Below are 16,189 nucleotides of genomic sequence, written 5' to 3'. Positions count from 1 at the left end.
CTATAGACTGACTCGTGTCTCTTAGAGGAGGGTGATCTGTATACTGACCGGTGTCCCTTAGAGGAAGAATATCTGTATACTGACCGGTATCTCTCAGTGGAGGAGGATCTGTATATTGACCAGTATCTCTCAGGGAAGGGAGATCTGTATACGGACCAATGTCTCTCAGAGGAGGGAGATCTGTATATTAATCGGTGTCTCACAGAGGATGGAGATAGTAACACTGACCAGTGTCTCTCAGAGGATGGAGATCTGCATACTGACCGGTATCTCTCAGAGGAAGAAGACCTGTATATTGACTGCTGTCTCTCAGAGGAGGGAGATCTGTATAATAACCGGTGTCTCTCAGAGAAGGGAAATCTGTATACTGACTGGTGTCTCTCTGAGGAGGGTCATTTGTATATTGACCGATATCTCTCTGAGGTAGGAGATCTGTATACTGACCGGAGTCTTTCAGAGGAGGCAGATCTGTATATTGACCGGTGTCTCTCAGAAGTGGGAGATCTGTATAGTGACTGGTGTCTTTCAGTGGAGGGAGATCTATATATTGACCGGTTTCTCTCAGAGGAAGGAGATCTGTAGTCTGACTGGTGTCTCTTAGAGGAAGAAGATCTGTATATTGACCGGTGTCTCTCAGAAGTGGGAGATCTGTATAGTGACTGGTGTCTTTCAGTGGAGGGAGATCTATATATTGACCGGTTTCTCTCAGAGGAAGGAGATCTGTAGTCTGACTGGTGTCTCTTAGAGGAAGAAGATCTGTATACTGACCGGTATCTCTCAGAGGAGGGAGATCTGTATAATAACCGGTGTCTCTCAGTGGAGCGAAATCTGTACACTGACTTGTGTCTCTCAGATGAGGGAGATCTGTATACGGACTGGTATCTCTCAGAGGGGCAAGGTCTGTATACTGACTGGTATCTCTCAGAGGAGTGAGATCTTTATCTTGACTGGTGTCACTAAGATCAGGAAGATCTGTTTATTAATCGGTGACTCTCAGAGGACGGAGATCTGTATATTAACCGGTGTTTTTCAGAGGAGGTAAATCTGTATATTCACCGGTCTCTATAAAATCAGTAAGATCTATTTATTTATCGGTGTCCCAAAGAAGAGGGAGATCAGTACATTGACCGGTGTCTCTCAGAGGAAGGAGATCTATAGTCTGACTGGTGTCTCTTAGAGGAGGGTGATCTGTATACTGACCGGTGTCCCTTAGAGGAAGAAGATCTGTATACTGACCGGTGTCTCTCTGAGGAGGGAGATCTGTATACTGACCGGTGTCCCTTAGAGGAAGAAGATCTGTATACTGACTGGTGTCTCTCAGAGGAGTGAGATCTGTATACTGACTGGTGTCTCTCAGATGAGGGAGATCTGTATACTGACTGGTGTCTCTCAGATGAGGGAGATCTCTATATTGACTGCTGTCTCTCAGAGGAGCGAGATCTGTACACTGACGTGTCATTCAGATGAGGGAGATCTGTATACTGACTGGTGTCTCTCTGAGGAGGGAGATCTGTATACTGACCGGTGTCCCTTAGAGGAAGAAGATCTGTATACTGACTGGTGTCTCTCAGAGGAGTGAGATCTGTATACTGACTGGTGTCTCTCAGATGAGGGAGATCTGTATACTGACTGGTGTCTCTCAGATGAGGGAGATCTCTATATTGACTGCTGTCTCTCAGAGGAGCGAGATCTGTACACTGACGTGTCATTCAGATGAGGGAGATCTGTATACTGACTGGTGTCTCTCAGAGGATGGAGATCTGTATACTGACCAATGTCTCTCAGAGGAGGGAGATCTGTATATTGACCGGTGTCTCTCAGATGAGGGAGATCTGTATACTGACTGGTGTCTCTCAGATGAGGGAGATCTGTATACTGACTGGTGTCTCTCAGAGGAGTGAGATCTGTATACTGACTGGTGTCTCTCAGATGAGGGAGATCTGTATACTGACTGGTGTCTCTCAGATGAGGGAGATCTGTATACTGACTGGTGTCTCTCAGAGGAGTGAGATCTGTATATTGACCGGTGTCACGGAGATCAGGAAGAACTGTTTATTAATCGGAGTCTCTCAGAGGACGGAGATCTGTATAATAACCAGTGTTTTTCAGAGGAGGTAGATCTGTATATTCACCGGTAATTCTAAGATCAGTAAGATCTGTTTATTTATCGGTGTCCCTCAGAAGAGGGAGATCAGTATATTGACTGGTGTCTCTCAGAGGAGGGAGATCTATAGACTGACTCGTGTCTCTTAGAGGAGGGTGATCTGTATACTGACCGGTGTCCCTTAGAGGAAGAATATCTGTATACTGACCGGTATCTCTCAGTGGAGGAGGATCTGTATATTGACCAGTATCTCTCAGGGAAGGGAGATCTGTATACGGACCAATGTCTCTCAGAGGAGGGAGATCTGTATATTAACCGGTGTCTCACAGAGGATGGAGATCGTAACACTGACCAGTGTCTCTCAGAGGATGGAGATCTGCATACTGACCGGTATCTCTCAGAGGAAGAAGACCTGTATATTGACTGCTGTCTCTCAGAGGAGGGAGATCTGTATAATAACCGGTGTCTCTCAGAGAAGGGAAATCTGTATACTGACTGGTGTCTCTCTGAGGAGGGTCATTTGTATATTGACCGATATCTCTCTGAGGTAGGAGATCTGTATACTGACCGGAGTCTTTCAGAGGAGGCAGATCTGTATATTGACCGGTGTCTCTCAGAAGTGGGAGATCTGTATAGTGACTGGTGTCTTTCAGTGGAGGGAGATCTATATATTGACCGGTTTCTCTCAGAGGAAGGAGATCTGTAGTCTGACTGGTGTCTCTTAGAGGAAGAAGATCTGTATATTGACCGGTGTCTCTCAGAAGTGGGAGATCTGTATAGTGACTGGTGTCTTTCAGTGGAGGGAGATCTATATATTGACCGGTTTCTCTCAGAGGAAGGAGATCTGTAGTCTGACTGGTGTCTCTTAGAGGAAGAAGATCTGTATACTGACCGGTGTCTTTCAGTGCACGGAGATCTGAATACTGACCGGTATCTCTCAGAGGAGGGAGATCTGTATAATAACCGGTGTCTCTCAGTGGAGCGAAATCTGTACACTGACTTGTGTCTCTCAGATGAGGGAGATCTGTATACGGACTGGTATCTCTCAGAGGGGCAAGGTCTGTATACTGACTGGTATCTCTCAGAGGAGTGAGATCTGTATCTTGACTGGTGTCACTAAGATCAGGAAGATCTGTTTATTAATCGGTGACTCTCAGAGGACGGAGATCTGTATATTAACCGGTGTTTTTCAGAGGAGGTAAATCTGTATATTCACCGGTCTCTATAAAATCAGTAAGATCTATTTATTTATCGGTGTCCCAAAGAAGAGGGAGATCAGTACATTGACCGGTGTCTCTCAGAGGAAGGAGATCTATAGTCTGACTGGTGTCTCTTAGAGGAGGGTGATCTGTATACTGACCGGTGTCCCTTAGAGGAAGAAGATCTGTATACTGACCGGTGTCTCTCTGAGGAGGGAGATCTGTATACTGACCGGTGTCCCTTAGAGGAAGAAGATCTGTATACTGACTGGTGTCTCTCAGAGGAGTGAGATCTGTATACTGACTGGTGTCTCTCAGATGAGGGAGATCTGTATACTGACTGGTGTCTCTCAGATGAGGGAGATCTCTATATTGACTGCTGTCTCTCAGAGGAGCGAGATCTGTACACTGACGTGTCATTCAGATGAGGGAGATCTGTATACTGACTGGTGTCTCTCAGAGGATGGAGATCTGTATACTGACCAATGTCTCTCAGAGGAGGGAGATCTGTATATTAACCGGTGTCTCACAGAGGATGGAGATCGTAACACTGACCAGTGTCTCTCAGAGGATGGAGATCTGCATACTGACCGGTATCTCTCAGAGGAAGAAGACCTGTATATTGACTGCTGTCTCTCAGAGGAGGGAGATCTGTATAATAACCGGTGTCTCTCAGAGAAGGGAAATCTGTATACTGACTGGTGTCTCTCTGAGGAGGGTCATTTGTATATTGACCGATATCTCTCTGAGGTAGGAGATCTGTATACTGACCGGAGTCTTTCAGAGGAGGCAGATCTGTATATTGACCGGTGTCTCTCAGAAGTGGGAGATCTGTATAGTGACTGGTGTCTTTCAGTGGAGGGAGATCTATATATTGACCGGTTTCTCTCAGAGGAAGGAGATCTGTAGTCTGACTGGTGTCTCTTAGAGGAAGAAGATCTGTATATTGACCGGTGTCTCTCAGAAGTGGGAGATCTGTATAGTGACTGGTGTCTTTCAGTGGAGGGAGATCTATATATTGACCGGTTTCTCTCAGAGGAAGGAGATCTGTAGTCTGACTGGTGTCTCTTAGAGGAAGAAGATCTGTATACTGACCGGTGTCTTTCAGTGCACGGAGATCTGAATACTGACCGGTATCTCTCAGAGGAGGGAGATCTGTATAATAACCGGTGTCTCTCAGTGGAGCGAAATCTGTACACTGACTTGTGTCTCTCAGATGAGGGAGATCTGTATACGGACTGGTATCTCTCAGAGGGGCAAGGTCTGTATACTGACTGGTATCTCTCAGAGGAGTGAGATCTGTATCTTGACTGGTGTCACTAAGATCAGGAAGATCTGTTTATTAATCGGTGACTCTCAGAGGACGGAGATCTGTATATTAACCGGTGTTTTTCAGAGGAGGTAAATCTGTATATTCACCGGTCTCTATAAAATCAGTAAGATCTATTTATTTATCGGTGTCCCAAAGAAGAGGGAGATCAGTACATTGACCGGTGTCTCTCAGAGGAAGGAGATCTATAGTCTGACTGGTGTCTCTTAGAGGAGGGTGATCTGTATACTGACCGGTGTCCCTTAGAGGAAGAAGATCTGTATACTGACCGGTGTCTCTCTGAGGAGGGAGATCTGTATACTGACCGGTGTCCCTTAGAGGAAGAAGATCTGTATACTGACTGGTGTCTCTCAGAGGAGTGAGATCTGTATACTGACTGGTGTCTCTCAGATGAGGGAGATCTGTATACTGACTGGTGTCTCTCAGATGAGGGAGATCTCTATATTGACTGCTGTCTCTCAGAGGAGCGAGATCTGTACACTGACGTGTCATTCAGATGAGGGAGATCTGTATACTGACTGGTGTCTCTCAGAGGATGGAGATCTGTATACTGACCAATGTCTCTCAGAGGAGGGAGATCTGTATATTGACCGGTGTCTCTCAGATGAGGGAGATCTGTATACTGACTGGTGTCTCTCAGATGAGGGAGATCTGTATACTGACTGGTGTCTCTCAGAGGAGTGAGATCTGTATACTGACTGGTGTCTCTCAGATGAGGGAGATCTGTATACTGACTGGTGTCTCTCAGATGAGGGAGATCTGTATACTGACTGGTGTCTCTCAGAGGAGTGAGATCTGTATATTGACCGGTGTCACGGAGATCAGGAAGAACTGTTTATTAATCGGAGTCTCTCAGAGGACGGAGATCTGTATAATAACCAGTGTTTTTCAGAGGAGGTAGATCTGTATATTCACCGGTAATTCTAAGATCAGTAAGATCTGTTTATTTATCGGTGTCCCTCAGAAGAGGGAGATCAGTATATTGACTGGTGTCTCTCAGAGGAGGGAGATCTATAGACTGACTCGTGTCTCTTAGAGGAGGGTGATCTGTATACTGACCGGTGTCCCTTAGAGGAAGAATATCTGTATACTGACCGGTATCTCTCAGTGGAGGAGGATCTGTATATTGACCAGTATCTCTCAGGGAAGGGAGATCTGTATACGGACCAATGTCTCTCAGAGGAGGGAGATCTGTATATTAACCGGTGTCTCACAGAGGATGGAGATCGTAACACTGACCAGTGTCTCTCAGAGGATGGAGATCTGCATACTGACCGGTATCTCTCAGAGGAAGAAGACCTGTATATTGACTGCTGTCTCTCAGAGGAGGGAGATCTGTATAATAACCGGTGTCTCTCAGAGAAGGGAAATCTGTATACTGACTGGTGTCTCTCTGAGGAGGGTCATTTGTATATTGACCGATATCTCTCTGAGGTAGGAGATCTGTATACTGACCGGAGTCTTTCAGAGGAGGCAGATCTGTATATTGACCGGTGTCTCTCAGAAGTGGGAGATCTGTATAGTGACTGGTGTCTTTCAGTGGAGGGAGATCTATATATTGACCGGTTTCTCTCAGAGGAAGGAGATCTGTAGTCTGACTGGTGTCTCTTAGAGGAAGAAGATCTGTATATTGACCGGTGTCTCTCAGAAGTGGGAGATCTGTATAGTGACTGGTGTCTTTCAGTGGAGGGAGATCTATATATTGACCGGTTTCTCTCAGAGGAAGGAGATCTGTAGTCTGACTGGTGTCTCTTAGAGGAAGAAGATCTGTATACTGACCGGTATCTCTCAGAGGAGGGAGATCTGTATAATAACCGGTGTCTCTCAGTGGAGCGAAATCTGTACACTGACTTGTGTCTCTCAGATGAGGGAGATCTGTATACGGACTGGTATCTCTCAGAGGGGCAAGGTCTGTATACTGACTGGTATCTCTCAGAGGAGTGAGATCTTTATCTTGACTGGTGTCACTAAGATCAGGAAGATCTGTTTATTAATCGGTGACTCTCAGAGGACGGAGATCTGTATATTAACCGGTGTTTTTCAGAGGAGGTAAATCTGTATATTCACCGGTCTCTATAAAATCAGTAAGATCTATTTATTTATCGGTGTCCCAAAGAAGAGGGAGATCAGTACATTGACCGGTGTCTCTCAGAGGAAGGAGATCTATAGTCTGACTGGTGTCTCTTAGAGGAGGGTGATCTGTATACTGACCGGTGTCCCTTAGAGGAAGAAGATCTGTATACTGACCGGTGTCTCTCTGAGGAGGGATATCTGTTTCCTGTCCGGTATCTCTCAGAGGAGGGATATCTGTTTTCTGTCCGGTATCTCTCAGAGGGGGAAAATCTGTATATTGACCATTATCTCTCAGGGAAGGGAGATCTGTATACGGACCAATGTCTCTCAGAGGAGTGAGATCTCTATATTGACTGCTGTCTCTCAGAGGAGCGAGATCTGTACACTGACGTGTCATTCAGATGAGGGAGATCTGTATACTGACTGGTGTCTCTCAGAGGATGGAGATCTGTATACTGACCAATGTCTCTCAGAGGAGGGAGATCTGTATATTGACCGGTGTCTCTCAGATGAGGGAGATCTGTATACTGACTGGTGTCTCTCAGATGAGGGAGATCTGTATACTGACTGGTGTCTCTCAGAGGAGTGAGATCTGTATACTGACTGGTGTCTCTCAGATGAGGGAGATCTGTATACTGACTGGTGTCTCTCAGATGAGGGAGATCTGTATACTGACTGGTGTCTCTCAGAGGAGTGAGATCTGTATATTGACCCGTGTCACGGAGATCAGGAAGAACTGTTTATTAATCGGAGTCTCTCAGAGGACGGAGATCTGTATAATAACCAGTGTTTTTCAGAGGAGGTAGATCTGTATATTCACCGGTAATTCTAAGATCAGTAAGATCTGTTTATTTATCGGTGTCCCTCAGAAGAGGGAGATCAGTATATTGACTGGTGTCTCTCAGAGGAGGGAGATCTATAGACTGACTCGTGTCTCTTAGAGGAGGGTGATCTGTATACTGACCGGTGTCCCTTAGAGGAAGAATATCTGTATACTGACCGGTATCTCTCAGTGCAGGAGGATCTGTATATTGACCAGTATCTCTCAGGGAAGGGAGATCTGTATACGGACCAATGTCTCTCAGAGGAGGGAGATCTGTATATTAACCGGTGTCTCACAGAGGATGGAGATCGTAACACTGACCAGTGTCTCTCAGAGGATGGAGATCTGCATACTGACCGGTATCTCTCAGAGGAAGAAGACCTGTATATTGACTGCTGTCTCTCAGAGGAGGGAGATCTGTATAATAACCGGTGTCTCTCAGAGAAGGGAAATCTGTATACTGACTGGTGTCTCTCTGAGGAGGGTCATTTGTATATTGACCGATATCTCTCTGAGGTAGGAGATCTGTATACTGACCGGAGTCTTTCAGAGGAGGCAGATCTGTATATTGACCGGTGTCTCTCAGAAGTGGGAGATCTGTATAGTGACTGGTGTCTTTCAGTGGAGGGAGATCTATATATTGACCGGTTTCTCTCAGAGGAAGGAGATCTGTAGTCTGACTGGTGTCTCTTAGAGGAAGAAGATCTGTATATTGACCGGTGTCTCTCAGAAGTGGGAGATCTGTATAGTGACTGGTGTCTTTCAGTGGAGGGAGATCTATATATTGACCGGTTTCTCTCAGAGGAAGGAGATCTGTAGTCTGACTGGTGTCTCTTAGAGGAAGAAGATCTGTATACTGACCGGTGTCTTTCAGTGCACGGAGATCTGAATACTGACCGGTATCTCTCAGAGGAGGGAGATCTGTATAATAACCGGTGTCTCTCAGTGGAGCGAAATCTGTACACTGACTTGTGTCTCTCAGATGAGGGAGATCTGTATACGGACTGGTCTCTCAGAGGGGCAAGGTCTGTATACTGACTGGTATCTCTCAGAGGAGTGAGATCTGTATCTTGACTGGTGTCACTAAGATCAGGAAGATCTGTTTATTAATCGGTGACTCTCAGAGGACGGAGATCTGTATATTAACCGGTGTTTTTCAGAGGAGGTAAATCTGTATATTCACCGGTCTCTATAAAATCAGTAAGATCTATTTATTTATCGGTGTCCCAAAGAAGAGGGAGATCAGTACATTGACCGGTGTCTCTCAGAGGAAGGAGATCTATAGTCTGACTGGTGTCTCTTAGAGGAGGGTGATCTGTATACTGACCGGTGTCCCTTAGAGGAAGAAGATCTGTATACTGACCGGTGTCTCTCTGAGGAGGGATATCTGTTTCCTGTCCGGTATCTCTCAGAGGAGGGATATCTGTTTTCTGTCCGGTATCTCTCAGAGGGGGAAAATCTGTATATTGACCATTATCTCTCAGGGAAGGGAGATCTGTATACGGACCAATGTCTCTCAGAGGAGTGAGATCTCTATATTGACTGCTGTCTCTCAGAGGAGCGAGATCTGTACACTGACGTGTCATTCAGATGAGGGAGATCTGTATACTGACTGGTGTCTCTCAGAGGATGGAGATCTGTATACTGACCAATGTCTCTCAGAGGAGGGAGATCTGTATATTGACCGGTGTCTCTCAGATGAGGGAGATCTGTATACTGACTGGTGTCTCTCAGATGAGGGAGATCTGTATACTGACTGGTGTCTCTCAGAGGAGTGAGATCTGTATACTGACTGGTGTCTCTCAGATGAGGGAGATCTGTATACTGACTGGTGTCTCTCAGATGAGGGAGATCTGTATACTGACTGGTGTCTCTCAGAGGAGTGAGATCTGTATATTGACCGGTGTCACGGAGATCAGGAAGAACTGTTTATTAATCGGAGTCTCTCAGAGGACGGAGATCTGTATAATAACCAGTGTTTTTCAGAGGAGGTAGATCTGTATATTCACCGGTAATTCTAAGATCAGTAAGATCTGTTTATTTATCGGTGTCCCTCAGAAGAGGGAGATCAGTATATTGACTGGTGTCTCTCAGAGGAGGGAGATCTATAGACTGACTCGTGTCTCTTAGAGGAGGGTGATCTGTATACTGACCGGTGTCCCTTAGAGGAAGAATATCTGTATACTGACCGGTATCTCTCAGTGGAGGAGGATCTGTATATTGACCAGTATCTCTCAGGGAAGGGAGATCTGTATACGGACCAATGTCTCTCAGAGGAGGGAGATCTGTATATTAACCGGTGTCTCACAGAGGATGGAGATCGTAACACTGACCAGTGTCTCTCAGAGGATGGAGATCTGCATACTGACCGGTATCTCTCAGAGGAAGAAGACCTGTATATTGACTGCTGTCTCTCAGAGGAGGGAGATCTGTATAATAACCGGTGTCTCTCAGAGAAGGGAAATCTGTATACTGACTGGTGTCTCTCTGAGGAGGGTCATTTGTATATTGACCGATATCTCTCTGAGGTAGGAGATCTGTATACTGACCGGAGTCTTTCTGAGGAGGCAGATCTGTATATTGACCGGTGTCTCTCAGAAGTGGGAGATCTGTATAGTGACTGGTGTCTTTCAGTGGAGGGAGATCTATATATTGACCGGTTTCTCTCAGAGGAAGGAGATCTGTAGTCTGACTGGTGTCTCTTAGAGGAAGAAGATCTGTATATTGACCGGTGTCTCTCAGAAGTGGGAGATCTGTATAGTGACTGGTGTCTTTCAGTGGAGGGAGATCTATATATTGACCGGTTTCTCTCAGAGGAAGGAGATCTGTAGTCTGACTGGTGTCTCTTAGAGGAAGAAGATCTGTATACTGACCGGTGTCTTTCAGTGCACGGAGATCTGAATACTGACCGGTATCTCTCAGAGGAGGGAGATCTGTATAATAACCGGTGTCTCTCAGTGGAGCGAAATCTGTACACTGACTTGTGTCTCTCAGATGAGGGAGATCTGTATACGGACTGGTATCTCTCAGAGGGGCAAGGTCTGTATACTGACTGGTATCTCTCAGAGGAGTGAGATCTTTATCTTGACTGGTGTCACTAAGATCAGGAAGATCTGTTTATTAATCGGTGACTCTCAGAGGACGGAGATCTGTATATTAACCGGTGTTTTTCAGAGGAGGTAAATCTGTATATTCACCGGTCTCTATAAAATCAGTAAGATCTATTTATTTATCGGTGTCCCAAAGAAGAGGGAGATCAGTACATTGACCGGTGTCTCTCAGAGGAAGGAGATCTATAGTCTGACTGGTGTCTCTTAGAGGAGGGTGATCTGTATACTGACCGGTGTCCCTTAGAGGAAGAAGATCTGTATACTGACCGGTGTCTCTCTGAGGAGGGATATCTGTTTCCTGTCCGGTATCTCTCAGAGGAGGGATATCTGTTTTCTGTCCGGTATCTCTCAGAGGGGGAAAATCTGTATATTGACCATTATCTCTCAGGGAAGGGAGATCTGTATGCGGACCAATGTCTCTCAGAGGAGTGAGATCTCTATATTGACTGCTGTCTCTCAGAGGAGCGAGATCTGTACACTGACGTGTCATTCAGATGAGGGAGATCTGTATACTGACTGGTGTCTCTCAGAGGATGGAGATCTGTATACTGACCAATGTCTCTCAGAGGAGGGAGATCTGTATATTGACCGGTGTCTCTCAGATGAGGGAGATCTGTATACTGACTGGTGTCTCTCAGATGAGGGAGATCTGTATACTGACTGGTGTCTCTCAGAGGAGTGAGATCTGTATACTGACTGGTGTCTCTCAGATGAGGGAGATCTGTATACTGACTGGTGTCTCTCAGATGAGGGAGATCTGTATACTGACTGGTGTCTCTCAGAGGAGTGAGATCTGTATATTGACCGGTGTCACGGAGATCAGGAAGAACTGTTTATTAATCGGAGTCTCTCAGAGGACGGAGATCTGTATAATAACCAGTGTTTTTCAGAGGAGGTAGATCTGTATATTCACCGGTAATTCTAAGATCAGTAAGATCTGTTTATTTATCGGTGTCCCTCAGAAGAGGGAGATCAGTATATTGACTGGTGTCTCTCAGAGGAGGGAGATCTATAGACTGACTCGTGTCTCTTAGAGGAGGGTGATCTGTATACTGACCGGTGTCCCTTAGAGGAAGAATATCTGTATACTGACCGGTATCTCTCAGTGGAGGAGGATCTGTATATTGACCAGTATCTCTCAGGGAAGGGAGATCTGTATACGGACCAATGTCTCTCAGAGGAGGGAGATCTGTATATTAACCGGTGTCTCACAGAGGATGGAGATCGTAACACTGACCAGTGTCTCTCAGAGGATGGAGATCTGCATACTGACCGGTATCTCTCAGAGGAAGAAGACCTGTATATTGACTGCTGTCTCTCAGAGGAGGGAGATCTGTATAATAACCGGTGTCTCTCAGAGAAGGGAAATCTGTATACTGACTGGTGTCTCTCTGAGGAGGGTCATTTGTATATTGACCGATATCTCTCTGAGGTAGGAGATCTGTATACTGACCGGAGTCTTTCAGAGGAGGCAGATCTGTATATTGACCGGTGTCTCTCAGAAGTGGGAGATCTGTATAGTGACTGGTGTCTTTCAGTGGAGGGAGATCTATATATTGACCGGTTTCTCTCAGAGGAAGGAGATCTGTAGTCTGACTGGTGTCTCTTAGAGGAAGAAGATCTGTATATTGACCGGTGTCTCTCAGAAGTGGGAGATCTGTATAGTGACTGGTGTCTTTCAGTGGAGGGAGATCTATATATTGACCGGTTTCTCTCAGAGGAAGGAGATCTGTAGTCTGACTGGTGTCTCTTAGAGGAAGAAGATCTGTATACTGACCGGTGTCTTTCAGTGCACGGAGATCTGAATACTGACCGGTATCTCTCAGAGGAGGGAGATCTGTATAATAACCGGTGTCTCTCAGTGGAGCGAAATCTGTACACTGACTTGTGTCTCTCAGATGAGGGAGATCTGTATACGGACTGGTATCTCTCAGAGGGGCAAGGTCTGTATACTGACTGGTATCTCTCAGAGGAGTGAGATCTGTATCTTGACTGGTGTCACTAAGATCAGGAAGATCTGTTTATTAATCGGTGACTCTCAGAGGACGGAGATCTGTATATTAACCGGTGTTTTTCAGAGGAGGTAAATCTGTATATTCACCGGTCTCTATAAAATCAGTAAGATCTATTTATTTATCGGTGTCCCAAAGAAGAGGGAGATCAGTACATTGACCGGTGTCTCTCAGAGGAAGGAGATCTATAGTCTGACTGGTGTCTCTTAGAGGAGGGTGATCTGTATACTGACCGGTGTCCCTTAGAGGAAGAAGATCTGTATACTGACCGGTGTCTCTCTGAGGAGGGAGATCTGTATACTGACCGGTGTCCCTTAGAGGAAGAAGATCTGTATACTGACTGGTGTCTCTCAGAGGAGTGAGATCTGTATACTGACTGGTGTCTCTCAGATGAGGGAGATCTGTATACTGACTGGTGTCTCTCAGATGAGGGAGATCTGTATACTGACTGGTGTCTCTCAGAGGAGCGAGATCTGTATATTGACCGGTGTCACGGAGATCAGGAAGAACTGTTTATTAATCGGAGTCTCTCAGAGGACGGAGATCTGTATAATAACCAGTGTTTTTCAGAGGAGGTAGATCTGTATATTCACCGGTAATTCTAAGATCAGTAAGATCTGTTTATTTATCGGTGTCCCTCAGAAGAGGGAGATCAGTATATTGACTGGTGTCTCTCAGAGAATGGAGATCTGCATACTGACCGGTATCTCTCAGAGGAAGAAGACCTGTATATTGACTGCTGTCTCTCAGAGGAGGGAGATCTGTATAATAACCGGTGTCTCTCAGAGAAGGGAAATCTGTATACTGACTGGTGTCTCTCTGAGGAGGGTCATTTGTATATTGACCGATATCTCTCTGAGGTAGGAGATCTGTATACTGACCGGAGTCTTTCAGAGGAGGCAGATCTGTATATTGACCGGTGTCTCTCAGAATTGGGAGATCTGTATAGTGACTGGTGTCTTTCAGTGGAGGGAGATCTATATATTGACCGGTTTCTCTCAGAGGAAGGAGATCTGTAGTCTGACTGGTGTCTCTTAGAGGAAGAAGATCTATATATTGACCGGTGTCTCTCAGAAGTGGGAGATCTGTATAGTGACTGGTGTCTTTCAGTGGAGGGAGATCTATATATTGACCGGTTTCTCTCAGAGGAAGGAGATCTGTAGTCTGACTGGTGTCTCTCTGAGGAGGGATATCTGCTTTCTGTCCGGTATGTCTGAGGGGAAAAATCTGTATATTGACCAGTATCTCTCAGGGAAGGGAGATCTGTATATGGAGTGATGTCTCTCAGAGGAGGATGATCTGTATATTCACCTGTGTCTCTCAGAGGAGGGAGATCTGTATATTGATCGATATCTCTGAGAGTACGGAGGTCTATATATTAACCGGTGTCTCTCAGAGGAGGATGATCTGTATATTCACCGGTGTCTCTCAGATTAGGGAGATCTGTACTCTGCCAGGTGACTCTCAGAGGAGGTAGATCTGTATATTCAGCGGTCTCTCTAAGATCAGGAAGATCTGTTTACTTATCAGTGTCCCTCAGAAGAGGGAGATCAGTATATTGACTGGTGTCTCTCAGAGTAGGGAGATCTCTATACTGACCGATATCTCTCTGAGGTAGGAGATCTGTATACTGACCGGAGTCTTTCAGAGGAGGCAGATCTGTATATTGATCGGTGTCTCTCAGAAGTGGGAGATCTGTATAGTGACTGGTGTCTTTCAGTGGAGGGAGATCTATATATTGACCGGTTTCTCTCAGAGTAGGGAGATCTGTATACTGACCGGTGTCTCTCAGAGGTGGGACATCTGTATATTGACCGGTACCTCTCTGAGAAGGGAGGTCTGTATACAGACCGGTGTCTTTCAGTGGAGGGAGATCTGAATACTGACTGGTATCTCTCAGAGGAGGGAGATTTGTTTTCTGACCGGCATCTCTCAGAGGATGAAGATCTGTTTATTGACCAGTATCTCTCAGGGAAGGAAGATCTGTATACGGACCGGTGTCTGTCAGAGGATGGAGATCTGTACACCGACTGGTGTCTTTCAGAGCAGGGGGATCAGTATACTGACCGGTATCTCTCAGAGGAAGTAGATCCGTACATTGACTGGTGTCGCAAGGAGGAGGGAGACCTGTATACTTACCTGTGTCTCTCAGAGGAGGGTGATATGTATACTGACCATTATCTCTCAGAGGAGGGAGTTCTGTATACTGACCGTTATCTCTGAGAGGAGTGAGATCTGTATTATGATCGGTGTCTGTCAAAGGAGGAAGATCTGTATACTGACTGATGTCTCTCAGAGGAGGGAGATCTGTATATTGACCGGTGTCACTAAGATCAGGAAGATCTGTTTATTGATCGGTGTCTCTCAGAGGAGGACGATCTGTATATTAACTGGTGTTTTTCAGAGGAGAGAGATCTGTATATTGACCGGTATCTCTCTGAGGATGGAGATCTGTATACTGACCGGTGTCTCTCAAAGGAGGGACATCTGTTTGAAATCCGGTATCTCTCTGAGGTGGGAGATCTGTATACTGACCGGGGTCTTTCAGCGGAGGCAGACCTGTAAATTGACTGGTGTCTCTCAGAAGCGGGTGATCTGTATATTGACCGGTTTCTCTCAGAGGAATGAGATCTGTAGACTGACTGGTGTCTCTCAGAGGTGGGATATCTGTATATTGACCTGTACCTCTCTGAGAAGGGAGATCTGTATACTGACTGGTATCTCTCAGAGGAGTGAGATCTGTATACTGATAGGTGTGTGTCAGATCAGGGAGATCTGTATACTGACCGGTATCTCTCAGAGGAAGTAGATCCGTATATTAACCGGTGTCTCTCAGAGGAGGGAGATCTGTATACTGACCGGTGTCTCTCAGAGGAGGAAGATCTGTACACTGACTGCTGTCTGTCAGAGGAGGGAGATATGTATACTGACCTGGATCTCTCAGACGAAGACAATCTGTAAATTGACTGCTGTCTGTCAGAGATCTGTATACTTACCGATGTCTCTCGGAGGAGCAAGATCTGTACACTGAATGGTGTCTCTCAGAGGATGGTGATCTGTATATTAACCGGTGTTTTTCAGACGAGGAAGATCTGTATATTGACCGGTATCTCTCAGAGGACGGAGATCTAAATATTGACTGGTGTCTCTCAGAGGATGGAGATCTGTATATTCACCGGTGTCTCTCAGATTAGGGAGATCTGTTCACTGCCAGGTGACCCTCAGAGGAGGTAGATCAGTATATTGACCGGTGTCTCTCAGAGGAGGGAGATCTGTATACTGACCGGTATCTCTCAGAGTAGTGAGATCTTATACTGACCGGTAATTCTCAAATGAGTGAGATCTGTATACTGACTGGTGTCTCTCAGAGGAGGGAGATCTGTATATTGACCGGTGACACTAAGATCAGGAAGATCTGTTTATTGACCGGTGTCTCTCAGAGTACCAAGTTCTGTACACTGACCGGTGGCTCTCAGAGTAGGGAGATCTATATACTGACTGGTGGCTCTCAGAGTAGGGAGATCTATATACTGACTGG

The 16,189-nt window shown here is 45.8% G+C and overlaps 1 protein-coding gene across 1 annotated transcript in view; it reads left to right on the top strand.

Annotated features, from left to right (window-relative positions):
* The window catches only part of LOC132380677 (IQ motif and SEC7 domain-containing protein 3), a 279,565-nt gene that overhangs the window by 223,699 nt on the left and 39,677 nt on the right, over nucleotides 1–16,189 (top strand). The window lies entirely within an intron of this gene.

Source organism: Hypanus sabinus, chromosome 24 (assembly GCF_030144855.1).
Source record: "Hypanus sabinus isolate sHypSab1 chromosome 24, sHypSab1.hap1, whole genome shotgun sequence".
In the NCBI taxonomy this organism is placed as follows: Eukaryota; Metazoa; Chordata; class Chondrichthyes; order Myliobatiformes; family Dasyatidae; genus Hypanus; species Hypanus sabinus.
Note: the sequence above shows the minus strand (reverse complement) of the source record. Positions and strands in the feature narration are given on the sequence as shown.